This window comes from Scyliorhinus canicula, chromosome 10 (assembly GCF_902713615.1).
Source record: "Scyliorhinus canicula chromosome 10, sScyCan1.1, whole genome shotgun sequence".
Lineage (NCBI taxonomy): Eukaryota > Metazoa > Chordata > Chondrichthyes > Carcharhiniformes > Scyliorhinidae > Scyliorhinus > Scyliorhinus canicula.
In genome coordinates this window covers 140,282,937-140,310,738 of record NC_052155.1, presented here as the reverse complement: position 1 = coordinate 140,310,738, position 27,802 = coordinate 140,282,937, and the positions used below count along the sequence as shown (strand labels likewise).

Below are 27,802 nucleotides of genomic sequence, written 5' to 3'. Positions count from 1 at the left end.
TTCTCGATCATTACTGAGATTCGATGGCTCACCCAAGCATGGAGTAGTCGCAGCTTGAGAGTCTCTGAGGGAGGCGTTGTGGAGAAGTCGAGATAGGCCTCGAAGCATCGGAGCCAATGTTCGAATATTTCCTTGGCTTTGGACGTGCAGGCGTCGAGTCCGAGCCTGTCTGGCTTTAGAGCGGCTTCCATAGTGCTGTCTATGACTAATAAATTGATGTACCTTCAATTCACTGAGAGGCAGAGAGAGCGAGTGAACAGTAGGCTTTATTAGTCATGAACTTGCCTAGCCAGAGTCAGTAGTGCAGACGAATGTCACCCACAGGCGGCCGCTCTATATGTGGCCCCGGTGAGGGCGGAGCCAGTGACGGAGTCATACCGGGGTTACAGTACAGTACCTGGAAGCAGTTCATATCACCACTTCCAGGTCATAGGTCACAGGTTACAGTATCATGCATGCATTATGGTGAATACATTCACCACAAGAAACATCTTGCAAACAACAAGAAAAATCAGTGCACAGTGGATACAAAGATGGTCAGTGAATGGAGTCATTCTAGGCTCTCGAGGTTTTGCTGGTATTATCCAGAGTGCACCAGGTTCCTCCTCATTTCTAACCCAATTGATATATTGATATTAAAGTGGGGGAAGGGGCAATGCAATGCTGGTACTCAGTGTCAACGCTAGTCATCACCCTCTGAAAGTACTCAGGATACTGGAAACTGTCTGCCCCACAACGCTTTACTAACTGGGACAGTGTACAGCAGCACAGCCGATATGGAGGGAAGAGGCAGACGACAGTCACTGAGCAGATAGTAGTGTGTTTCAAACATGCAGACAACAAAAAGGAACTGAACCAGTTTGAGTGGAGTGAAAATACTTGCAGTTTCAGTGGTCTCAACTATATGCCCTAAAACAGTTACTTTGAGACGCTTGTGCAGGTTGTTTAGTAAAAATATCAACCATTAGTCAGTTTTGTATTTCCCGAGCTAGAAAGGAAACAACATGCCTTGATAGTCTGTTCATGAACTCATGACTTCCCAAAGCATTTTACAGTGAACGGAAGTTCTTCGCAATGCAGTCACTTTTCTCACGTAAGAAATCCAGCAACTTCTTTGTGCACAGCGAGCTCACGCATCCTGCAATGTCATAATGACCAGAATATGTTGTTTAGTGATATCGATTGAAGAATAACTCCTCAATCTTCTCTGAAGCAGTGTCATGGGATCTTTTACATTCACCTGAGAAAGCAGACAGAACCTCAGTTCAACGTCTCATCGAAAAATCCTCTGATGAAGGAGCTGTGCTCCAAAAGCTAGTGATTTGAAACATACCTGTTGCACTTTAACCTGGTGTTGTAAGACTTCTTGCTGTGCTGATCGAAAGATGGCATCTATGACTGTGCGCCACTCCCTCAGTACTACGTTGATTGCCAGCCAAGATTTTTTTATTCAAATCCTTGAGTGGGACTTGAAGTCTTATCAAATAACTAACCTTAAAAATGTATTTAGATAGCTCACTGACAAATGGCATCACCCGTGCTGTAATAAGCCATATAGGTTCAATTTCTGTCCGACAATTTTGCTGATATCATCCATCACCTTGAAAGCAAAATCTGAACCTGTCCTAATGAGCACAGCCACAGCTTTCACCCACAGCTAGGTCCACATTCCAATCACCCTGTCCTCACCAAGCTTCATTGTCATTTCATGACTCAGCAAATGGACCAAGCTTCTCAACCATGGCTTTAGATTCCTGCATGTTCTCATTCCATCCTAATTCAGCCATCCTCTGCAGCCGCATGTCGTCTTGCACTCACTTTCCACATGTCTTGACCCATATCCCGTGACCACTGGCCATCAATTGGGATGCTCTCTCCTATACCTCCCTCTCCTTGGTCACTGTCACCCTAAATCCTTCTCATCAAAAGAGTACTTTTGACCTAGAAAAACACATTCTCTTTCACCCTTCTGACCAGAGTTCCTTTGCCCACCTCCTTGGAGTACTGTTTGTACTTGATTGCTATAGAAATGTAAATTGTTAGCCTAATTGAAAGTGCATTATAAATGTTTCAAAGAAGCAAAGCTACATTAACAAACATTGGATTAAGTAAGAATGATCAAAACAAAGTAGTACAAGGAGGAATGAACAATGGGCAAAAATCCAAGCAAATGAATTTCTATCTTTCCTAAACTAGCATTCAAATTCGACCAAATAATTTCTTCACAGTTTTAGACTGTCAAGTTTCCCTTCCCACTCAAGAAATGTAAACAGCTAAAGCAAAAATCAGCAGAAATTTGAAAAATAGTTTTGGGAGGAAAAAATCACTATAAACTTACCCATTAAACTGGCTTCTTGTCAGAAATGCCTGCAATGGTCTACATAGGCATTTCCTTATGTGCTTGATTGAGAATTTTCACCTGGTATAGCAGGGGAATGAAAGATGCATCAGAGAAGGTATAGCTTCACCATGTGAAAATGGACCATGACATCAAGTAGAAGAAAAATTACACAATTAATAAAAACCATATAGCAAATGTAATCCAAAAAAATCAAATCCCAGCATTTATATTATCAAAATAATTCAAGATTTTGAATGGATAGAAGATGTGTTTGGGGCCGAGAGATTTTATTTGCATTGTTGGGAGGAACTTATATTTGTGCTCAGGCCAGATGGGGATATTGATGAGATGTTTTTGATTTTGATCTCAGGCACTGCAGAAGATGGCCAGACAGCCAGATCTGGAAAATGGTGATGACTACCTTTTTCAATGGAGATCATTGTAGACTGTTATGAGCCAGGGTTTAGAGAACCCCAAAGTGTATCATGGAATTCACCTGACCCACAACTTTTGATAGACTAGTATGGGGAGCACACGGCTCACAGGTGTGGTACAGCAGAAATGGAAAAGTATTTTTTAAAGCAAAACAATGATTATTCTATGAACTCAAGTTCACCTTTTTAAAACATACAGGGAGCATCTTAGCAACCATTAATTCAAATACAACCCCCAAAGAATACAACGGCAAGTAATCCTGAAGCTGTCCTTTTAACATCCATAAGACTTTTAAAAAAACCTTTAAACAGAAGCACATGAAGTTAAAGTCACTACTGAGAGCAGTTATTAGTTTTAAATCACCAAAGGATCGATTTACAGTCTTTAGATTATAGAGACAGACAAAACCCCCTTCTGGTTGTGACTGCAGCTATCAAGCTGTGAAAATGAAACTAAATCACATCCTGCAGCAAACAGCCTAAAACGAAAGTAAAAAGCTGACAGACAGCCCAGCTCCACCCACACTCTAACACCCATAAACACCCATTCCTTAAAGGTACATTTCTTAAACACCCATTTCTTAAAGGAACTCTCACATGACACCTCCCCCCCATGAAAAAAAAACCATCAACTTCAAGATGATTTCATTTTTCACCCTTTTCACTATCCTTTAAGAAATCCACACAGTAAATATACTATTTCATTTCAAAAAGCACAACACACGCAAACAGGTATAATAATAGTCCATTTTTGTTTCTCTTGATCCAAATATAGATATAGAGAAATACAGCACAGAACAGGCCCTTCGGCCCACGATGTTGCGCTGAACTTTTGTCCTAGGTTAATCATAGAATTTTGGACAATTTTTCATGGCCAATCCACCCAACCTGCACATCTTTGGACTGTGGGAGGAAACAGGAGTACCCGGAGGAAACCCACGCAGTCACGGGGAGGATGTGCAGATTCCACACAGACAGTGACCCAAGTCGAAATCGAACTTGGGACCCTGGAGCTGTGAAGCAATTGTGCTATCCACAATGCTACCGTGCTGCCCTTAAGAAGTTAACCTACACTCCATTATTCTACCCTAATCCAAGTACCTATCCAATAGCCGCTTGAAGGTCCCTAACTTTTCTGACTCAACTACTACCACAGGCAGTGCATTCCATGCCCCCACTACTCTCTGGGTAAAGAACCTACCTCTGACATCCCCTCTATATCGTCCACCATTTATCTTAAATTTATGTCCCCTTGTAATGGTGTGTTCCACCCGGGGAAAAAGTCTCTGACTGTCTACTCTATCTATTCCCCTGATCATCTTATAAACCTCTATCAAGTCGCCCCTCATCCTTCTCCGTTCTAATGAGAAAAGGCCTAGCACCCTCACCTTTCCTCGTATGACCTACTCTCCATTCCAGGCAACATCCTGGTAAATCTCCTTTGCACCTTTTCCAAAGCTTCCACATCCTTCCTAAAATGAGGTGACCAGAACTGCACACAGTACTCCAAATGTGGCCTGACCAAGGTTTTGTACAGCTGCATCATCACCTCACGGCTCTTAAATTCAATCCCTTGCTAATGAACGCTAGCACACCATAGGCCTTCTTCACAGCTCTATCCACTTGAGTGGCAACTTTCAAAGAACTATGAACATAGACCCCAAGATCTCTCTGCTCCTCCACATTGCCAAGAACCCTACCATTAACCCTGTATTCCGCATTCAGATTTGTCCTTCCAAAATGGACAACCTCACACTTGTCAGGGTTAAACTCCATCTGCCACTTCTCATCCCAGCTCTGCATTCTATCTATGTCTCTTTGAAGCCGACAACAGCCCTCCTCACTATCCACAACTCCACCAATTTTCGTATCATCTGCAAATTTACTGACCCACCCTTCAACTCCCTCATCCAAGTCATTAATGAAAATCACAAACAGCAGAGGACCCAGAACTGATCCCTGCGGTACGCCACTGATAACTGGGCTCCAGGCTGAATATTTGCCATCCACCACCACTCTCTGTCTTCTATCGGTTAGCCAGTTTGTTATCCAACTGGCCAAATTTCCCACTATCCCATGCCTCCTTACTTTCTGCATAAGCCTACCATGGGGAACCTTATCAAATGCCTTACTAAAATCCATGTACACTACATCCACTGCTTTACCTTCATCCACATGCTTGGTCACCTCCTCAAAGAATTCAATAAGACTTGTAAGGCAAGACCTACCCCTCACAAATCCGTGCTGACTATCCCTAATCAAGAAATGCCTTTCCAGATGCTCAGAAATCCTATCCCTCAGTACCCTTTCCATTACTTTGCCTACTGCCGAAGTAAGACTAACTGGCCTGTAATTCCCAGGGTTATCCCTATTCCCTTTTTTGAACAGGGGCACGACATTCGCCACTCTCCAATCCTCTGGTACCACCCCTGTTGACAGCGAGGACGAAAAGATCATTGCCAACGGCTCTGCAATTTCATTTCTTGCTTCCCATAGAATCCTTGGATATATCCCGTCAGGCCCGGGGGACTTGTCTATCCTCAAGTTTTTCAAAACGCGCAACACATCTTCCTTCCTGACAAGTATCTCCTCAAGCTTATCAGTCTGCTTCACGCTGTCCTCTCCAACAATATGGCCCCTCTCATTTGTAAATACTGAAGAAAAATACTTGTTCAAGACCTCTCCTATCTCTTCAGACTCAATACACAATCTCCCGCTACTGTCCTTAATCGGACCTACCCTCGCTCTAGTCATTCTCATATTTCTCACATATGTGTAAAAGGCCTTGGGGTTTTCCTTGATCCTACCCGCCAAAGATTTTTCATGCCCTCTCTTAGCTCTCCTAATCCCTTTCTTCAGTTCCCTCCTGGCTATCTTGCATCCCTCCAGCGCCCTGTCTGAACCTTGTTTCTTCAGCCTTACATAAGTCTCCTTCTTCCTCTTAACAAGACATTCAACCTCTCTTGTCAACCATGGTTCCCTCACTCGACCATCTCTTCCCTGCCTGACAGGGACATACATATCAAAGACACGCAGTACCTGTTCCTTGAACAAGTTCCACATTTCACTTGTGTCCTTCCCTGACAGCCGATGTTCCCAACTTCTGCACTTCAGTTCTTGTCTGACAGCATTGTATTTACCCTTCCCCCAATTATAAACCTTGCCCTGTTGCACCTATCCCTCTCCATTACTAAAGTGAAAGTCACAGAATTGTGGTCACTACCTCCAAAATGCTCCCCCACTAACAAATCTATCACCTGCCCTGGTTCATTACCAAGTACTAAATCCAATATGGCCTCCCCTCTGGTCGGACAATCTACATACTGTGTTAGAAAAGCTTCCTGGACACACTGCACAAACACTACCCCATCCAAACTATTTGATCTAAAGAGTTTCCACTCAATGTTTGGGAAGTTGAAGTCGCCCATGACTACTACCCTGTGACTTCTGCACCTTTCCAAAATCTGTTTCCCAATCTGTTCCGCCACATCTCTGCTGCTATTGGGGGGCCTATAGAAAACTCCCAACAAGGTGACTGCTCCTTTCCTATTTCTAACTTCAACCCATATTACCTCAGTAGGCAGATCCCCCTCGAACTGCATTTCTGCAGCTGTTATACTATCTCTAATTAACAATGCCACCCCCCCACCTCTTTTACCATCCTCCCTAATCTTGTTGAAACATCTATAGCCAGGAACCTCCAAAAACCATTTCTGCCCGTCTTCTATCCAAGTTTCCGTGATGGCCACCACATCGTAGTCCCAAGTACAGATCCATGCCTTAAGTTCACCCACCTTATTCCTGATGCTTCTTGCATTAAAGTATACACACTTCAACCCATCTCCTTGCCTGCAAGTACTCTCCTTTGTCATTGTTACCTTCCCTACTGCATCACTACGTGCTTTGGCGTCCTGACTATCGTCTACCTTAGTTGCTGGACTACAGATCCGGTTCCCATACCCCTGCCAAATTAGTTTAAACCCTCCCGAAGAGTACTAGAAAACCTCCCCCCCAGGATATTGGTGCCCCTCTGGTTCAGGTGTAACCCGTCCTGCTTGTACAGGTCCCAACTTCCCCAGAATGCGCTCCAATTATCCAAATACCTGAAGCCCTCCCTCCTACACCATTCCTGCAGCCACGTGTTCAACTGCACTCTCTCCCTATTCCTAGCCTCGCTATCACGTGGCACCGGCAACAAACCAGAGATGACAACTCTGTCTGTCCTGGCCTTTAACTTCCAGCCTAACTCCCTAAACTTGTTTATTACCTCCACACCCTTTTTCCTACCTACATCGTTGGTACCAATGTGCACCACGACTTCTGGCTGTTCACCCTCCCCCTTCAGGATCCTGAAGACACGATCAGAGACATCCCTGGCCCTGGCACCCGGGAGGCAACATACCTTTCGGGAGTCTCGCTCGCGACCACAGAATCTCCTATCTATTCCCCTAACCATTGAATCTCCTATTACTATTGCTTTTCTATGCTCCCCCCTTCCCTTCTGAGCCCCAGAGCCAGACTCAGTGCCAGAGACCTGGCCGCTGGGGCCTTCCCCCGGTAGGTCATCCCCCCCAACAGCATCCAAAACGGTATACTTGTTTTGAAGGGGAACGGCCACGAGGGATCCCTGCACTGTCTGCCTGTTAGTTTTCTTTCCCCTGACTGTAACCCAGCTACTCTTGTCCAGTACCTTTGGTGTGGCTACCTCCCTGTAACTCTTCTCTATGACCCCCTCTGCCTCCCGGATGATCCGAAGTTCATCCAGCTCCAGCTCCAGTACCTTAACACGATCTCTGAGGAGCTGGAGTTGGGTGCACTTCCCGCAGGTATAGTCAGCGGGGACACCAGTGGTATCCCTCACCACCCACATCCTACAGGAGGAGCATGCAACTGCCCTAGCCTCCATCCCCTCTTACTTTACAGAATTTGCTGCCCCTTGGACCAACTGGACCTCCGCCCTCCGACTCTACTTCCAGTCAGCTGTACTCTAAACTCCTGGCTCCCTTCACGCTTCACGAGAATGGAATCATTCTCGACTGACAGTCTCTTTAAACAAGAAGGTCTCTGCACAATCCGTCCATTTCGCGACGCCTCGGTATTTCTCTTTAAAGTCAGATACTTTCGTTCAATCTGATCACAGAGTCCCTTCTAATTCTCCAATAGAGGAGCATTGATTATCCTGGCTTTCAGGCAGTCAAATGCCTGTTAAAAGTCGCTGCCCCTGAAATTTTTTACGCTTCTTCAGCAAGTCCATCAGTGGAGCAATCACACTACAAAACTTTCCACAAATGTTCGCTCAAATCCACTCATACCAAGGAATCACATTATTTCCCATTGTCTTGAGGATATCGGAAACTCCTCAAGGGAAGTGATTTGGGCTTTTCCAAATTCACTTTTGGCTAGGTTTCCTGAAGTCGATCGAATAACTCCATTAGATGCTTTAAATGTTCTTACCATGTCTGGCTGAAAATTACCAGATCGTCGATGTATACCGCACAATTGGGTAATCCTGAAATGACTTTGTCAGTTAATCGTTGAACTGTGGCTGAGGCGTTTTATATGCCAAATGGCATAATTTTGAATTGGTACATAACACATGGAGTCACAAAAGCTGAAATCTCCTTCGCCCTTTTGGATAAAGGTACCTGCCAGTAACCTTTAAGTAAATCCAGTTTAGAAATAAAAGCTGATTTCCCCACTTTCTCAAAGCAATCCTCCAAATGACGGATAGGATAAGAGTCCGTTCTTGTAACTGCATTAACCTTTCTATAGTCCACACACAACCGTTGGGTACTGTCTGGTTTAGGTACCATCACGATGGGTGAGCTCCGTTGGCTGCAACCCACTTCAATTACGCCATTTTTAAGAACAAAGAAAATTACAGCACAGGAACAGGCCCTTCGGCCCACCCAGCCTGCGCCGATCCATATTCTTTATCTAAACCTGTCGCCTATTTTCCAAGGATCTACTTCCCTCTGTTCCCCGCCCGTTCATATATCTGTCTAGATGCATCTCAAATGATGCTATCATGCCCGCCTCTACTACCTCCGTTGGCAAAGCGTTCCAGGCACCCACCACCCTCTGCATAAAAAACTTTCCACGCACATCTCCCTTAAACTTTCCCCCTCTCACCTTGAAAACGTGACCCCCAGTAATTGACACCCCCACTCTTGGAAAAAGCTTGTTGCTATCCACCCTGCCCATACCTCTCAATTTTGTAGACCTCTATCAAGTCCCCCCCTTTCTTCACAGCTAGCACCCTCCATACCAGGCAACATCCTGGTGAACCTCCTCTGCACCCTCTCCAAAGCATCCACATCCTTCTGGTAATGTGGCGACCAGAACTGCACGCAGTATTCCAAATGTGGCCGAACTAAAGTCCTATACAACCGTAACATGACCTGCCGACTCTTGTACTGAATACCCCGTCCGATGAAGGCAAGCATGCTATATGCCTTCTTGACCACTCTATCGACCTGCGTTGCCACCTTCAGGGTACAATGGACCTGAACTCCCAGATCTCGCTGTACATCAATTTTCCCCAGGACTCTTCCATTGACCGTATAGCCCGCTCTTGAATTGGATCTTCCAAAATGCATCACCTCGCATTTGCCTGGATTGATCTCCATCTGCCATTTCTCTGCCCAACTCTCCAATCTATCTATATTTTGCTGTATTCCCTGACAGTTCCCCTCGCTATCTGCAACTCCACCAATCTTAGTATCATCTGCAAACTTGCTAATCAGACAACCTATACCTTTATCCAGATCATTTATGTATATCACAAACAACAGTGGTCCGAGCACAGATCCCTGTGGAACACCACTAGTCACCCTTCTCCATTTTGAGACACTCCCGTCCACCACTACTCTCTGTCTCCTGTTGCCCAGCCAGTTCTGTATCCATCTAGCTAGTACACCCTGAACCCGATGCGACTTCACTTTTTCCATCAACCTGCCATGGGAAACTTTATCAAACGCCTTACTGAAGTCCATTTACAGCCCTTCCCTCATCAATTAACTTTGTCACTTCCTCAAAGAATTCTATTGGGTTTGTAAGACATGACCTTCCCTGCACAAAACCATGCTGCCTATCACTGATAAGTCAATTTTCTTCCAAATGTGAATAGATCCTATCCCTCAGTATCTTCTCCAACAGTTTGCCTACCACTGACGTCAAGCTCACAGGTCTATAATTCCCTGGATTATCCCTGCTATCCTTCTTAAACAAAGGGACAACATTAGCAATTCTCTAGTCCTCCGGGACCTCACCCGTGCTCAAGGATGCTGCAAAGATATCTGTTAAGGCCCCAGCTATTTCCTCTCTCGCTTCCCTCAGTAACCTCGGATAGATCCCATCCGGACCTGGGGACATGTCCACCTTAATGCCTTTTAGAATACCCAAAACCTCCCTCACATCCATCCCTCACCTCAACATCCGTCATGTCCCTCTCCTTGGTGAATACCGATGCAAAGTACTCATTAAGAATCTCACCCATTTCCTCTGACTCTACGCATAAATTCCCTCTTTTGTCTTTGAGTGGGCCAATCCTTTCTCTAGTTACCCTCTTGCTCCTTATATACGAATAAAAGGCTTTGGGATTTTCCTTAACCCTGTTAGCCAAAGATATTTCATGACCCTTTTAGCCCTCTTTATTGCGCGTTTGAGATTTGTCGTACTTGCCCGATATTCCTCCAAAGCTTCATCCGTTTTAAGTCGCCAAGATCTTATGTATGCTTCCTTTTTCATCTTAGCTGGTCTCACAATTCCACCCGTCATTCATGGTTCCCTAATCTTGCCATTTCTATCCCTCATTTTCACAGGGACATGTCTGTCCTGCACTCTAATCAACCTTTCCTTAAAAGACTCCCATAAACAGCTGCTTACAATTCACATTCCCTAGGTCCTGCCGAATTTTGTTTTACTTGGCCTTTCCCCAATTTAGCACTCTTCCTTTATGACCACTCTCATCTTTGTCCACGAGTATTCTAAAACTTACAGAATTGTGATCGCTATTCCCAAAGTAATCACTGACTGAAACTTCAACCACCTGGCTGGGATCAATCCCCAATACCAGGTCCAGTATGGCCCCTTCCCGAGTTGGACTGTATATATACTGCTCTAAAAAAACTCTCCTGGATCCTCCTTACAAATTCTGCTCAATCTACGCCTCCAATAATACATGAGTCCCATTCAATGTTGGGGAAGTTAAAATCTCCCATCACGACCACCCTATTGAACATAAGAACTAGGAGCAGGAGTAGGCCATGTGGCCCCTCGAGCCTGCTGCTCCATTCAACGAGATCATGGCTGATGTTTTGTGGACTCAGACCACTTTCCGGCTCGAACACCATAACCCTTAATCCTTTCATTCTTCAAAAAACTATCTATCTTTATCTTAAAAACATTTAATGAAGGAGCCTCAACTGCTTCACTGGGCAAAGAATTCCAGATCACGGTAGCATGGTGGTTAGCATCAATGCTTCACAGCTCCAGGGTCCCAGGTTCGATTCCCGGCTGGGTCACTGTCTGTGTGGAGTCTGCACGTCCTCCCCGTGTGTGCGTGGGTTTCCTCCGGGTGCTCCGGTTTCCTCCCACAGTCCAAAGATGTGCGGGTTAGGTGGATTGGCCATGCTAAATTGCCCGTAGTGTAAGGTTAATGGGGGGATTGTTGGGTTACGGGTATACGGGTTACGTGGGTTTAAGTAGGGTGATCATTGCTCGGCACAACATCGAGGGCCGAAGGGCCTGTTCTGTGCTGTACTGTTCTAAATACTGTTCTAAATTCTAAATATACCACATCCATTGGCTCCCCGTTATCCACCGCACTGGTAATATCCTCAAAAAATTCCACTAAATTAGTTAGGCACGATCTACCCTTTATGAACCCATGCTGCGTCTGACCAATGGGACAATTTCCATCCAGATGCCTCGCTTGATGATAGATTCCAGCATCTTCCCTGCTACCGAAGTTAAGCTCATTGGCCTATAGTTACCCGCTTTCTGCCTACCTCCTTTTTTAAACAGTGGTGTCACGTTTGCCAATTTCCAATCCGCCGGGACCACCCCAGAATCTAGTGAATTTTGGTAAAATATCACTAGTGCATTTGCAATTTCCCTAGCCATCTCTTTTAGCACTCTGGGATGTATTCCATCAGGGCCAGGAGACTTGTCTACCTTTAGCCCCATTAGCTTGCCCATCACTACCTCCTTAGTGATAACAATCATCTCAAGGTCCTCACCTGTCATAGCCTCATTTCTATCAGTCACTGGCATGTTATCTGTGTCTTCCACTGTGAAGACCGACCCAAAAAACCTGTTCAGTTCCTCAGCCATTTCCTCATCTCCCATTATTAAATCTCCCTTCTCATCCTCTAAAAGACCAATATTTACCTTAGCCACTCTTTTTTGTTTTATGTATTTGTAGAAACGTTTACTACCTGTTTTTATATTCTGGGCAAGTTTACTCTCATAATCTATCTTACTCTTCTTTATAGTTTTTTTAGTAGCTTTCTGTTGCCCCCTAAAGTTTTCCCAGTCCTCTAGTCTCCCACTAATCTTTGCCACTTTGTTTGCTTTTTCCTTCAATTTGATACTTTTGATCATTGTAATATTGCAGAAACTGAAGGGATTAAAATCCAATAGGTCCCCAGGCACTACGGTTCTAAAAGCAATAGCTGAAGAAAAAGTGGGCATGCTATCTGTGATTTTCCATAATTCCTTAGATTCACGAATGATCCCACAAGATCGGAAGTTATCAAATGTTGCACCACTTTTCAAGGAAGGAGTGAGAGAGAAAGCAGTGAACTACAGGCCAGTTAGCCCAACATCAGTTGTTGGGAAAATGCTGGAATTTATTATGATACATCCGTTTTATTTCTCTATCTGTTTGTTGTAGCTCCCCCAAGTTTCCTGAACTAAAAATATCCTCCTCACTCTCCACCAGTTCTTTTCCAATCATCTGATCAAAAATAGTTTCTGATAATTGCACTTCAACATCATCTTCACTCTTTGATTGCTCCTTTCTCTTAACCTGTGCCTTTGCGACCTTGCTACACCACAATCCGGAGAAATCCCAGGATATTCACCCTTCAACACTTCAGTTGTCTGATTTTCCACTGGCTTATCAACCACAGTAGGCATCACTCCCACTTGCGATCCAGCTATATCATTATCCAAGTAATCTGTATTCCTGGACAAGATAGTTTCTCTATTACTTCTACTACCACTTCACCACTCTTCACTGGACTTTCCAACCTTACCCGCTGTTCGAATCGCCGCCTTATTCCCCCTGTCCCAAATTAACGGTAGGAATAAAGATAATAGAAGCAATGGCAACAAAGGCAATGGACAAGATAGTTTCTCAATACTCCTACCACCACTTCACCACTCTTCACCAGACTTTCCAACCTTACCTTATATAATGGAACACTACTCCTCTCACCCTGAATTCCACATATTACCACCTTTTCTGGCAATATTCTTCCCAAAGTGCATAACTCCTCATCTATTACCATTGAAGATTGACTAGCTCCCGTATCTCTTAAAATTGTGACTCCTTTATTTATTTATGGTCCCCACCCCTCCCATGAATCTGTTCTCTTCCCAAACTGGCAATCATTTTTTTCACTCCCCCTATTCCTGTCACCCTTCCATTGTCCACTTTCCTTTCCTATCTCCAAAGTGCACTCTGTGCATGTGTCGCTCATTGTGTCCTTTGTCCTGCTGCCCCATGTTATGGCATCCCATCTTGCTCTCATATTTCTCCACATTCTCTGTGTCTCTTCCAAATATCTACATCATTCTCTCTCCCTATTGCCTTTGCTCTACTGTACTCCACACCCCCTCCCCCCATTGTTGATTAAACTGCTGCCTGCCTGCTGTGATAGTGGAGTCGGACACTTCAGGAACTTTCAAGCGGTTATTGGATAGGCACGTGGAGCACACCAGAATGACAGGGAGTGGGGTAGCTCGATCTTGGTTTTGGACAATGCTCGGCACAACATCGAGGGCCGAAGGGCCTGTTCTGTGCTGTGCTGTTCTATGTTCTATGTAGATGTAATTGGAACTTCTTTACCTGCTCCTCCTGATACATACGAGTAAACTTTACCCACACAAGTAAATTCTTTAAAAACAGCTGGCAACTTCTTATCAATCGCCCCTGCATCAGGTTGCACAATATTTTGCACCTCCTTCGCTTCACTTCGGCTTTCCTTTACCACTTTAACAAACCCCACTGTCTTATCCTGTTTTACCACATCAGCCTCCCCAGTGCTTTTCTTCAACGACCAACACTGTGACTTGACATGGCCTAGTTTATGACAGGGAAAACATTTGAAATTTTTCATTTCTTTTCCACCCTCCTGGATTTCTTTTTTAATCTGAGACACTGTCCTTATTATCTCCAATCAGATCACCTTTACCTATACCACTTGAGTATTTCCCATGTCCCCAATTCCTATCCCTCACAGGCTGAAACTGATGTCGGAAATCAAGCTTTGATTTATGAACTAATTCATAATCAGCTGCCATTTCTGCTGCTAACCTCACAGTATTAACCCTCTGCTCTTCCACATGAGTTCGCACTACATCAGGAATTGAATTTTTAAACTCCTCCAAAAGTATAATTTCTCTGAGAGCTTCATAAGTTTGGACTATTTTCAAAGCCCTTATCCAGCTATCCAAATTTCTCTGTTTGAGCCTTTCAAACTACATGTATGTTTGACCAAATTCTTTCCTAAAATTTCTAAACCTTTGTCTGTAGGCTTCAGGCACTAGTTCATATGCACCTAAGATGGATTTTTCACCTCCTCATACGCCCCAGATACCTCCTCCGGTAGTGATGCAAACACTTCACTCGCCCTACCTACCAGCTTTGTTTGAATCAGTAATACCATCATATCCAGTGGCCATTTCATTTGTTTAGCTACCTTCTCAAATGAAATGAAAAAGGCTTCTACCTCCTTCTCGTCAAACCTTGGCAATGCTTGGACATTTTTAAATAGATTCCCACCAAGCCGTCGACTTTGACGCTCTTTCTCACTATCCCCATCACTAACTGTACGTTTCCCTTTACGTCTGCCAATTTTAACTGACTGTCATGTTTAATGGCCATTTTCTGAAGTACAAACTCTCTCTCTTTATCTTTTTCCCTGATCTGTATCTCCCTTTCTCTGTCTTTGTGTTCTTCTTGGGCTATTCTTTCTGTTCTCCTTTCTTCGCTCTCTTTTTCTTTTTCCTCTTTCTCCCTTTCTCTTTCCACTTTTTCGTATTCACGCTGCTTTAATTCTTTCTCATGTTCCATTTGTAACTGAATTTTTGCCATTTCCAATGAGTCAAACTGTATCTCAAGCAACTTTAAATGCTTAGCCACGGCCATAATAACCTCAACTTTTCGCATTTTGTCAGGTAATCTTAACTGCAATGTTTTTGCCAAATCAAACAGTCTGCTTTTAGTCTCTGTCCGTAAGATACTGCGTGTGACCGTCTCCACCCCCAAAAACTTCAGCGCCTCTGTGCTGTCTGGGACAAGGTGGCGGTAGCAGTCAGCTCGGACAGTGAGACCAGGAGGACTAGGTTTCAGTGTCGGACGGTCAACGACCTACACTGAGCAGCACAAGTGAGTAGACACTAATGTCCCACCTCCCCATCCTCCCCCCAGATGATCACCAACCCTCCCCCCATCCCCATCTCCCTTCAGCACTCTCTCCACCCACCCCTTCAACCCTCCCTGGGGAGGCCGCTGGGTAAGAGGTGGTTCTCATTAAATTGTACGGAAATGGGACTTCAATGGTGATCATTCTCACCATGCAGGTCAGTTACATCGCAAACTTTACAGCGCCTTCCGCGGTTCCCGTTTTTGGCTTCTCCCGCTATTCACTGGCCTCATTACGCTTGAGCGCGAGTACAAAGAGGCCGGAAGATCGTGCCCCTAATCTTCTTAAATATATTCACTGTTCACATCTTAATTCAAATGTTGTACAGTGCTAGATATAGAGTGTTAAAAATGTGAGGTTTGCCTGTCAGTATCAGTCAGGTATGTAATACTATGTATCATATGATGCACTGCGACAGCGGCAGATTACTTCCGTCACTTTTAGACTGTAAGGCCACAAGTCAATTTCAGGGGGTCCCAGGTAGGATTATAAACAGGAAAAGGAGGAGCCTGTATTCAAGAAGAAACATGTTCTATTACATTAACAACTGGCATTTGTGTAGCATCTTTAAATGTAATAAATATCCCAAGGTCCAACACAGGCGTTTTAGCAAACACATTTGACAAGAAACACATAGTTTATCAGGATTAATGGGGTAAATGTTAAGGAGCATCTTAGTTGAGAGATCCAGATTCTTGGAGACAAAAGGATGTAATAGCAGAGCATTTAGAGATTTATTTAATCAACCCGAGTCAGCATGAAAGGGAAATTATGCATGACAAATTTATTAGAAACCTTTGAGGTGGTAACGAGCAGGGCAGATGATGGGGAACCAATAGATGTAATATACTTGGATTTCTAAAAACTGTTTGATAAGAGCACCACAGAAAAAGCTACTTAATAATAAGAGCCCATGGAGTTGGGGGTAGTATATTAGCATGGATAGAGGATTGACTAACTGATAGAGGACAGAGAGTTGGGAAAAGAGGGACACTTTCAGGATGGCAACTTGCAACTAGTGGAGTGCCACAGGGATCAGAGCTGGGGCCACAATTATTTACAGTATATATTAATGACGTTGACAAAGGAAGTGAATGCACTATTGCCTAGTTTTTGGATGACACAAAAATAGGTGTGAAGGCAAATGGTGAGGATAACACAAAGAGTCTACAGGGTGATCTAGGCAGATTAGGTGAGTGGACAGAAATTTTGCAGATGGAATATAATGCAGGAAAATGTGAAGTTATGCACTCTGGTGGGAAGAAGAAAGGAGATGTATATTCTTTAAATAGAGAGAATGCAGAGAACTGCAGCACAGAAGGATTTGGGGATCCTCATGCATAAATCATAAAATGCTAGTATTAACGTTCAGCAGGTAACTGGGAAGGCAAATGGAATGTTGGCTTTTATTTCAATGGGAATGGAATATAAAAATAAGGATGTCCTGCTAAAACTATACTAGGCACTATTTAGACCACACCTGGAATCCCGTGAACAGTTTTGGTTCCCTACTCTAAGTAAAAATATACTGGCATTGGAGGTACTCCAGAGAAGGTTCACTAGGTTGATCCGGGTATGGGAGGATTTTCTTATGAGGAGGGGTTGAATAGATTGGGCCTGTACTCATTGAAGTTACGAAGAATGAGAGGTGACCTTATTGAGAAAAAGAATTTTCAGGGGCTTTGACAGGGTTGATGCTGAGAGAATGTTTCCTCTTGTGGGAGAATCTAGGACCAGAGGGTTATAATCAAAGAATAAAGGGTCATCCATTTAAGTCAGAGATGAGGAGGAATTTCTTCTTTCAGAGGGCAGTGAATCTGTGGGATTCTTTATCGCAGAGAGCTGTAGAAGCTGGGTCATTTAGTCTGTTGAAGGCCGAGATAGACAGATTTTTAATCAGTAAGGGTTATGGGGATAAGGCGGGAAAGTGGAGTTGAGGATTATATCATATCAGCCAAATCTCCTGCAGCATCGTTCAGTGGCAGTGTGCGAACAAGTCAGGGACAACAGCAGGAGGGGTGACAAAAATGAAATGGGTAGAGAAGAACAATAACCTAACCAATCACAAAGGTCAGGGGTCTGTTCCCCAGTGCTTTGGAGGACAAGTAGGAGAACAGAGAAATCCTTAGCCAGAAAAACTGACATTCTTAACAATTCATTTATCTCATCCCATAATGCGGTTTGTGTGATGTACTATGCTTAATCTGTGTCTGCCAACTGAAACATGCCTATATATACGAAGGATGGTGTACATGGTGTAAATCTGGATGGCAGCTGTGTTTCATCCTACTTCATTGATGCAGAGTAGATGAGGAATGTATGGCACTGGGATATAGTTGAGAAGCGTCCTAATGATGAATTTTACCTCTCTAATAAGCAGTGAAGGCAGATTTTTGCAGCCATGTAAATGTTATCGGATGTTTCCTGGTATTCCCCTCTTCCTCCCTATCTTTTCACCTCTCCTGGCAAATTTAGCTACTACTTACACAGTTTCCCCAATCATGTTGCATACAGGGGAGGCTTCCAACAAAGAGGCAGTTTTAACATTTACAACCTCATTTCAGTTTCTGCTTTCCTTTTATTAATGTGCATTGATGGGGGAGCGGGGTCTTTGATTTTCAACTTTAATTCCAAAAAGGAGTGCAAGGACAGGGTGAGCTTGGCATTGCCTGGTGAATGCAGACACGTGAATCTACAATAATTGGACAAGAGGACACAACTCAAATTGTCAACAAGTAAATTTGGCACTGATGTCAGCAACTTCTTAATACAAGCAAGGCGCAGCTTTCTCTGTTCCAGTGTAAATAGATCAGAATTTTTTCTCACAATGTATGAATGCATGAGTGTGATGTGAAATGTACCAGGAACTTCCCTCAATTTTCACCAAGGGTGCTTAGGTCAAAGGTAAATGTAATCCAGTAAATAAAATTCTCTCACAAACCAACTGATCTGTAGTGCCTCGGAAATCACATTCAAGGTGGCGTGGAGGAGCGGAGATTTAACAGATAAGTCTCATTGAGATGGAAAAGTAACGGAACTTGTGCCGCTCTTGTTAATCTCATGCCAAAGAGAACCTTTGTGGTATTCAAGGGTTAATTTCTAATGGTTGCGCTATCGTAACTGCGAAAGCAGTTTCAGAATTGTTACATAAGCAGAGCAAAAAATTGATTAAGGATGAATTGTTAGGATGAAAAGTGGCACTTCCAATCTGAGTCAGAAGAGTTTACATAGAATACATAGAATTTACAGTGCAGAAGGAGGCCATTTGGCCCATCGAGTCTGCACCGGCTCCTGGAAAGAGCACCCTACGCAAGGTTAACATCTATCCCCATAACCCAGTAACCCCACCCAACACTAAGGGCAATTTATCATGGCCAATCCATCTAACCTGCACATCTTTGGACTGTGGGAGGAAACCGGAGCACCCGGAGGAAACCCACGCACACACGGGGAGGATGTGCAGACTCCGCACAGACAGTGACCCAAGCCGGAATCGAACCTGGGACCCTGGAGCTGTGAAGCGATTGTGCTATCCGCAATGACAGGCGCCGGAATGTGGCGACTAGGGGCTTTTCACAGTAACTTCATTGAAGCCTACTCGTGACAATAAGCGATTTGCATTTCATTTTCATTTCCTCTATAACCTCCCTGAGCCCAATTGGGGCATCCAGTCCCTCCACCAACTCCTCATCTATCCTTGGGAACTCCAGCCCCCAAAAACTCGTTTCATCTCCTCCTCCCTGGCTGGGGGTCGGATTTATACAACTTACTGTAAAACTCCCAAAACACATCATTCACCCCTGCCGGATCCAGAACTATCTTCCCCGCTGTGTCCCTCACTTTACCAATGTCTCGCGCCGCCTCCTGTTTCCTCAGCTGATGAGCCAGCATCCTGCTAGCTTTCTCCCCATATTCTTAAAACCTCCCCCTTTACCCTCCTCAGCTGTCCCCAAATTCTAGTTGCAGTCTCTGATGCTCTTTCAAAAGCCCGCCTTCCGGAGTCTCCACATATCTCCTGTCCACCAGTAAAATTTTAGCTACCAGTCTGTCTAACTCAGCACGCAGCTGTGTTAACCACTGTACCGCCATGTTGCCCTGAAGGTATGCCGTGAAGGTCGCCCAATTGTGCTGGGAAATCAGAAGCTAATCAGAGAAAAGCCCAAACTCGTGCTCTCTCTCACTGCTTTTATTACCCCAAACTGTTGCTCTCTCGTGCCATTCTTTCTAGCACTGAGCTGTTACCCTCAATGCCTTTATAGCCCCAAAATGAAATCGAAACAGCTATGTAAATGTTTTTAAAACAGTTTCCTTTTTAAAAATAATTGCTCATGGACAATGCTGCTTCAGAAATAAGATCAACCGTATTACAATTCGTGTGGTCACCCATGGTAACCGAAAAGCATGTTTTTTTGAGTAGAATGGGACAGTGCAAAACACAACCAGATTACATAGAATTACATAGAACAGTACAGCACAGAACAGGCCCTTCGGCCCTCGATGTTGTGCCGAGCAATGATCACCCTACTTAAACCCACATACCCGTAACCCAACAATCCCCCCCCATTAACCTTACACTACGGGCAATTTAGCATGGCCAATCCACCTAACCCGCACATCTTTGGACTGTGGGAGGAAACCGGAGCACCCGGAGGAAACCCACGCACACACGGGGAGGACGTGCAGACTCCACACAGACAGTGACCCAGCCGGGAATCGAACCTGGGACCCTGGAGCTGTGAAGCATTGATGCTAACCACCATGCTACCGTGAGGCCCCAGATATAAAGGAAACACTGCTGGATCAAGATTTACATGCAGTATATGATACATACAGCCATGGACAAGTTCTTGAAGAGAGTGAAGAACTTAACTATGATTCAAATGTGGCCGAAAAAGCAGAACCTCAGGAGAAAGAAAGCAAAGTTTGTACAAAGACAGTTGAGAGTTTTTGGCTCTGCATGAATTGCCACACAATGATGGAATATGTGATGATCTTTGGTGTGCTAAGTTTGCATACCCTTCAGATATATTCAGCCATCTGAATGAACTGAATGTTAAAATTCCAGACGGAGAAAAGAGAACATTCTGACTGCCACAGATAAACTTCAAGGTTTCAAATCAAAACTGGCCCTTTAGTAGTAAAAAGTGGCAAGTAGATTGATTTAGATATCCAAGCTGGTATCAGCAAATCCTGCCGGCAAAACTATACTCAACCTCATCTCACACATCTTCAAACACCTCAAGATAAATTTGAATGCCACCTCTCCTCCATGAGGTAAGCGATCCACTTAGCTCACTTTCTTTTGAATCGTCAAATAAGTTTTCATTGAAAGAACAGGAGGAATTTGCCGAGCTCGGGATACGTGCACGAGAACTGAAGCTTCCAGATATGCCTCTGGACACATTTTGGTTGCTTCATCTACTTCAGAGCTCTACCTGTGAGTTTGGGTTTTCAACTCTGGCTTATGTCACAACTGAAAGAAGTAGAGCCCGTCAGTGGGACAAGACCTACGCATTGTCCTGTCATCAGTTCCTCCCCCGATCCAGAGACTCTGCTCATAGTTGCCTTCATTTATGTTTTGGTTTGACTCATATACTTTTAATTCCAATCGGTTTTTTTTAAAGATTAAGAAGAAACTGAACAGGGCAGCACAGTGGCACAGTGGCCTCACGGCGCCGAGGCCCCAGGTTCGATCCCGGCTCTGGGTCACTGTCTGTGTGGAATTTACATATTCTCCCCGTGTTAGCGTGGGTTTTGCCCCCGACAACCCAAAGATGTGCAGGCTAGGTGGATTGGCCACGCTAAATTGCCCCTTAATTGGAAAAAATTAATTGGGCACTCTAAATTTACAAAAATAAAGAAGAAACTGAACTATTTTTTATTGTGTTGCAAATATGCACTTTCACGTTAGAGAAATTGTGGGGCACAGTGGTTAGCACTGCTGTCGCACAGTGTCAGGGACCCAGGTTCAATTCCGTGAGTGACTGTGTGGAGTTTGCACTTTCTCCCTGTGTCTGCATGGGTTTCCCCCAGTGCTCCGGTTTCCTCCCACAATCACAAAGATGCGCTGGTTAGATGAATTGGCCATGCTAAATTTTCCTTCAAGTCCAAATAAATGAATGTTAGGTGAGGTTACGGGGATAGGGAGGGGAATGGGGCTAGTTTTTTGTTTCCAATTAAGGGACACTTTAGTGTGGCCAATCCACCTATCCGGCACATCTTTGGGTTTGTGGGGGTTGAGACCCATGCAGACACGGGGAGAATGTGTAAACTCCTCACGGACAGTGACCCGGGGCTGGGATCGAACCCTGCTCCTCGGCGCCACCTCGGTTCCAAAGTTTTTAATGCAGACTTTTAAAACTGAAAACAATTCAAATTGTTAATGGGAACACTTTTAAATTGTGTACATTTTCTATAAAGAAATTTCATTGTAAACTGCGTAAAATAATGAACATTTCATTAGATGAGGCGTGACATATTTTTAGGAGGCTTTTGAGATAAAAGGCAGTTCAACGGCAGTTCAGTTGGAGAAAATAGACGGTATGCATCAATTTATATTATTGTATAAAAGCTATGCCGTGAGACAGTACAGACTCAATGGGCTGAATGGTCTCCTTCTGTACTGCAGGGATTCTATGATACAAAAGGTTGGGAGCACCTGATCAAGGATAAGAGTCGGTATAACATTTTTCTTTTTTTTTATAAATTTAGATTACCCAATTATTTTTCCAATTAAGGGGCAATTTAGCGTGGCCAATCCACCTACCCTGCACATATTTGGGTTGTGGGGGTGAAACCCACGCAGACACGGGGAGAATGTGCAAACTCCACGCGGACAGTGACCCAGAGCCGGGATCGAACCTGGGACCTCGGCGCCGTGAGGCGGTTGTGCTAACCACTAGGCCACCGTGCTGCCCGTATAACATTTTTTTAACAGTTTCTTGGAGCAGTACGTTGTAGAATCGACTGGGGATAAAGCTATCACAGATTTGGTATTGTGTAATGAAGCATGGGTAATTAGTAATGTCATAGTAAAAGATCCATTGAGAAATAGTGACCATAATACCATTTAATTCCAAGTTTGGAAGTGAAATATTCCAGTTGCAAGCAAAAATCTTAAACTTTAACAAAGCCTACAACATAAATATGAGAACAGAACCGTCGACGGTTAATTGGGTAAATAGTCTAAAAGGTATAGTGGTAAGTGAACATTTGAAGAAACAATTCAAAATGTTCAACAAAAATACATGCCATTGACGAGCAAAAACTCAGCAAAAACTCATCTGTGGCTCACTCAAGAAGTTAAGGATAGTAATATTTTTTAAATATTGCAAAAAAATGTAGGAAGTCTGAGGATTGGGAGTGTTTTAGAAACCAAAGGGCCGCTAAAAAGTTGACCAAAAGAGAAAATTTAGAATGGCAGTAAACTAGCCAGAAATATAGAAACAGACTGTAAGAGCTTTCACAAGAGTATAAAAGGGAAGAAAGTAGCTAAAGTAACATTAATCCCTTAGAAGCAGAGACAGGAGTAATTGTCATGGGGTTGAGGAAATGGCAGAGGCATGGAATAATAATTTTGTGTCTGTCTTCACAGTAGAAGACACAAGTTCCATACCAGAAATAGTCGATAACTTAGGTGCTAAAAAGATTGAGGCTATTAGGAGAATTAGGGAAATCAATATCATCAGAGATAAAATATAAGAATATAAGAACATAAGAATTAGGAGCAGGAGTAGGCCATCTGGCCCCTCGAGCCTGCTCCGCCATTCAATGGGATCATGGCTGATCTTTTGTGGACTCAGCTCCACTTTCCGGCCCGAACACCATAACCCTTAACCCTTTTATTCTTCAAAAAACTATCTATCTTTATCTTAAAAACATTTAACGAAGGAGCCTCAACTGCTTCACTGGGCAAGGAATTCCATAGATTCACAACCCTTTGGATGAAGAAGTTCCTCCTAAACTCAGTCCTAAATCTACTTCGAGGCTATGCCCTAGTTCTGCTTTCACCCCAGTAGAAACAACCTGCCCGCATCTATCCTATCTATTCCCTTCATAACTATATATGTTTCTATAAGATCCCCCCTCATCCTTCTAAGTTCCAACGAGTACAGTCCCAGTCTACTCAACCTCTCCTCGTAATCCAACCACTTCATCTCTGGGATTAATCTAGTGAATCTCCTCTGCACACCCTCCAGCGCCAGTACATCCTTTCTCAGGTAAGGAAACCAAAACTGAACACAATACTCCAGTTGTGGCCTCACTAACACCTTATACAATTGCAGCATAACCCTAGTCCCTAATCTTAAACTCCATCCCTCTAGCAATTAAGGACAAAATTCCATTTGCCTTCTTAATCACCTGTTGCACTTGTAAACCAACTTTTTACGACTCATGCACTAGGACACCCAGGTCTTTCTGCACAGCAGCATGTTTTAATATTTTGTCATATAAATAATAATCCCTTTTGCTGTTATTCCTACCAAAATGGATAACCTCACATTTGTCAACATTGTATTCCATCTGCCAGACCCTAGCCCATTCACTTAACCTATCCAAATCCCTCTGCAGCCTTCCAGTATCCTCTGCACTTTTTGCTTTACCACTCATCTTAGTGTCGTCTGCAAACTTGGACAAATTGCCCTTGGTCCCCAACTCCAAATCATCTATGTAAATTGTGAACAATTGTGGGCCCAACACTGATCCCTGAGGGCCACCACTAGCTACTGATTACCGACCAGAGAAACACCCATTAATCCCCATTCTTTCGCTTATATTAATTAACCAATCGTCTATCCATGCTACTACTTTACCCTTAATGCCTTGCATCTTTATCTTATGCAGCAACCTTTTGTGTGGCACCTTGTCAAAGGCTTTCTGGACATCCAGATATACCAGAAATACCACATCCATTGGCTCCCCGTTATCTACCGCACTGGTAATGTCCTCAAAAAATTCCACTAAATTAGATAGGCACGATCTACTCTTTATGAACCCATGCTGCATCCGCCCAATGGGACAATTTCCATTCAGATGCCTCCCTATTTCTTCCTTGATGATAGATTCCAGCATCTTCCCTACTACCAAAGTTAAGCTCACTTGCCTATTATTACCCACATTCTGCCTACCTCCTTTTTTAAACAGTGATGTCACGTTTGCTCATTTCCAATCCGCCGGGACCACCCAAGAGTCTTGTGTATTTTGGTAAATTATCACTAGTGCCTTTGGAATTTTCCTAGCCGTCTCTTTTAGCACTCTGGATGCATTCCATCAGGGCCAGGAGACTTGTCTACCTTTAGCCCCATTAGCTTGCCCATCACTACCTCCTTAGTGATAGTGATAATCATCTCAAGGTCCTCACCTATCATAGCCTCCTTTCTATCAGTCACTGGCATGTTATCTGTGTCTTCCACTGTGAAGACCGACCCAAAAAACCTGTTCAGTTCCTCAGCCATTTCCTCATCTCCCATTATTAAATCTCCCTTCTCATCCTCTAAAAGACCAATATTTACCTTAGCCACTCTTTTTTGTTTTATGTATTTGTAGAAACGTTTACTACCTGTTTTTATATTCTGGGCAAGTTTACTCTCATAATCTATCTTACTCTTCTTTATAGCTTTTTTAGTAGCTTTCTGTTGCCCCCTAAAGATTTCCCAGTCCTCTAGTCTCCCACTAATCTTTGCTACTTTGTATGCTTTTTCCTTCAATTTGATACTTTTGATCATTTTAATATTGCAGAAACTGAAGGGATTAAAATCCAATAGGTCCCCAGGCACTACGGTTCTAAAAGCAACAAAAAGAAATAGTGGGCATGCCATCTATGATTTTCCATAATTCCTTAGATTCACGAATGATCCCACAAGATCGGAAGTTGACAAATGTTGCACCACTTTTCAAGGAAGGAGTGAGAGAGAAAGCAGTGAACTACAGGCCAGTTAGCCCAACATCAGTTGTTGGGAAAATGCTGGAATTTATTATGAAGGAAGTCATAACAAAGCATCTCGAAAAATACAGCGTGGTTAGAACAAGTCAGCATGGTTCGGCGAAGAGTAAATTTGACAAATAATCAAAAGTTTTTTGAGGATGGAACGAGTGAGGTAGATTAAAGGGAGCCTGGATTGTAGTATACCTGGATTTCCAAAGGGTTTTAGATAAGATGTCACACAAAAGGTTGATAAGCAAGGGTAATGGAGTAGGGGGTAATATATTAACATGGATAGAGGTTAATGGATGGAAGTCAGGGAGGGCATATGCACAGCTTTTTCAAATTTCCAGACAATGAATACTGGAGTGTCACAAGGATCAGTGGTGGGAACTCAGCTATATACAAACTATATTAATGACTTAGACAAAGAGACAGAGTAATGTATCCAAGTTTGCTGATGATTGCGAACTAGGTGGAATTGCAAGAGAGGCTGCAAAGAGATATAGGCAAGTTAGGTGAGTCGGCAACAAGATGGCAGAATATCAGGAAGTGTGAAGTTATTCGCGTTGGTCATAGAATAAAAGTCAGAATATTTTTTAAAAGGTGAGAAACTTGCAAGTGCTGATATTCTTGGGCGAGAGAGACTTGAGCGCTCTGATAAAAGAAACACAAAATTAACATGCAGGTGCAACAGACAGTTAGGATGGCAAATGACAAGTTGGCCTTTATTGATTAGCACTGTTGCTTCACAGCGCCAGGGTCCCGGGTTCGATTTCCGCTTGGGTCACTGTCCGTAAAGAGTCCGCACGTTCTCCTCATGTCTGCGTGGGTTTACTGCGGGTGCTCCGGTTTCCTCCCACAAGTCCCGAAAGATGTGCTTGTGAGGTGAATTGGACATTCTGAATTCTCCCTCTGTGAACCCGAACAGGCGCCAGAGTTAGAGACTAGGGGATTTTTGCACTAACTTCATTGCAGCGTTAATGTTAGCCTACGTGTGACAATAATAAAAATTGTATTATTATTGCAAGTGAATTGGTGGAGTTTGCACATTCTCCCCATGTCTGCGCGGGTTTCACCTCCACAACACAAAAGATGTGCGGGTTAGGTGAATTGGCCACGCTAAATTGTCCCTTAATTGGAAAAAAAATAATTGGTTACTCTAAATTTATTAAGAAAAAAGTGAATTGGAGTACAGGAATAAAGAATTCTTGCTAAGTTGTCCAGGTTATCGTGAGACCCCATCTGGAGAACTGTGTGTAGATTTTGCCTCCATCTTTAAGAAAGGATACAGTTGCATTTGAAGGCGGTACAACAAAGGATAGGGTACAACAAAGGCTGATCATTTAGGACTGAAATGTAGAGAAATTTCTGCACTCAATCTTTGGAATTCTCCACCCCCAGAGGGTTGTGGATACTCCATCATTGAATACATTTAACACCAAGGTGAACAAACCATTGGTCTTCCAGGGAATTAAAGAATATGGGGAGTCGACAGGAAAGTGAAGTTTAACACCCAAGATCAGCCAGAATTGTATTGAATGGTGGAGTAGGCTCAAAGTGGTCTACTGCCTTATTTCTTAGGTTCTCATATACCCTGTATTGGTCTTGGATTGGGGCAGGGAGAGATGGATAGCATCCGGGTAAAAACTAGTAAACTGTAAAGTGGGGTTAAACTCAGAGGGAATTTAATAAGAGTAGTGTCTAAATTTGGTTTACCATGCATGCATGTCATTTTCAGCCCTCAGGTCTATGCTAGATCCCCACAGGGCAATCTAGTCAGCCCCTGAGTCTTGCTCACATTCCCCCTCCAATTCGAAGGAGGTACAGGCACTGATAGAGCTTGGTTTGTATGTGTGAAAATTGTTGACAGTGGCAGGAAATGCTGAAAAAGTAGTTAAGCGAGCAGTTTCTTAGGTTTTGTAACAAAAAGAAAATAAAAGCACGGAAGGAATTATAAAACTTTGTAGAAACACAGGTTCAGTCTCAACTGGAGTACTGTATCCAACCTGAGCACTGAACTTTAGGAACAATTTGAAGGTAATGCAGAGGCTGCAGAAAAGATTTACAGGAATGTGCCAGGGATGAAGGACTTCAATTACGAGGATAAATTGAAGCTGGGTTATTTTTCCCAAGAGAAGAAAAGGTTGAAAGAGGTGATTTTGTAGCAGTGTTCAAATTCACAAGGAGTCTGGACAGAGTAGGTAGAGAAACCCCTGCCAGTGGTAGAAAGGTCGCAACAAGAGGACATGGATTTAAAGTGATTGGAAAAGAATGAATGCTGACGTGATGAAAATCTGATACACCACCTTTTGGGGAAGAGGATATGTCTGGTCAAACAAAAGTTTCCCGAACAAAGATTGATAGAATTTTGCTAGCTAATGGCACCAAGAGATTGCAAATACAACCAAACAGAATTGAGGTGCAGATCAGCAGAACGGGCTTGAGG

General features: G+C 43.6%; 1 protein-coding gene across 1 annotated transcript in view; it reads right to left on the bottom strand.

Annotated features, from left to right (window-relative positions):
- Positions 1 to 27,802, bottom strand: part of reck (reversion-inducing-cysteine-rich protein with kazal motifs) — a 317,351-nt gene that overhangs the window by 283,731 nt on the left and 5,818 nt on the right. The window contains 1 exon segment of the mRNA XM_038809800.1: positions 2,339 to 2,419. The gene's annotated coding sequence lies outside the window, so the exon portion shown is untranslated.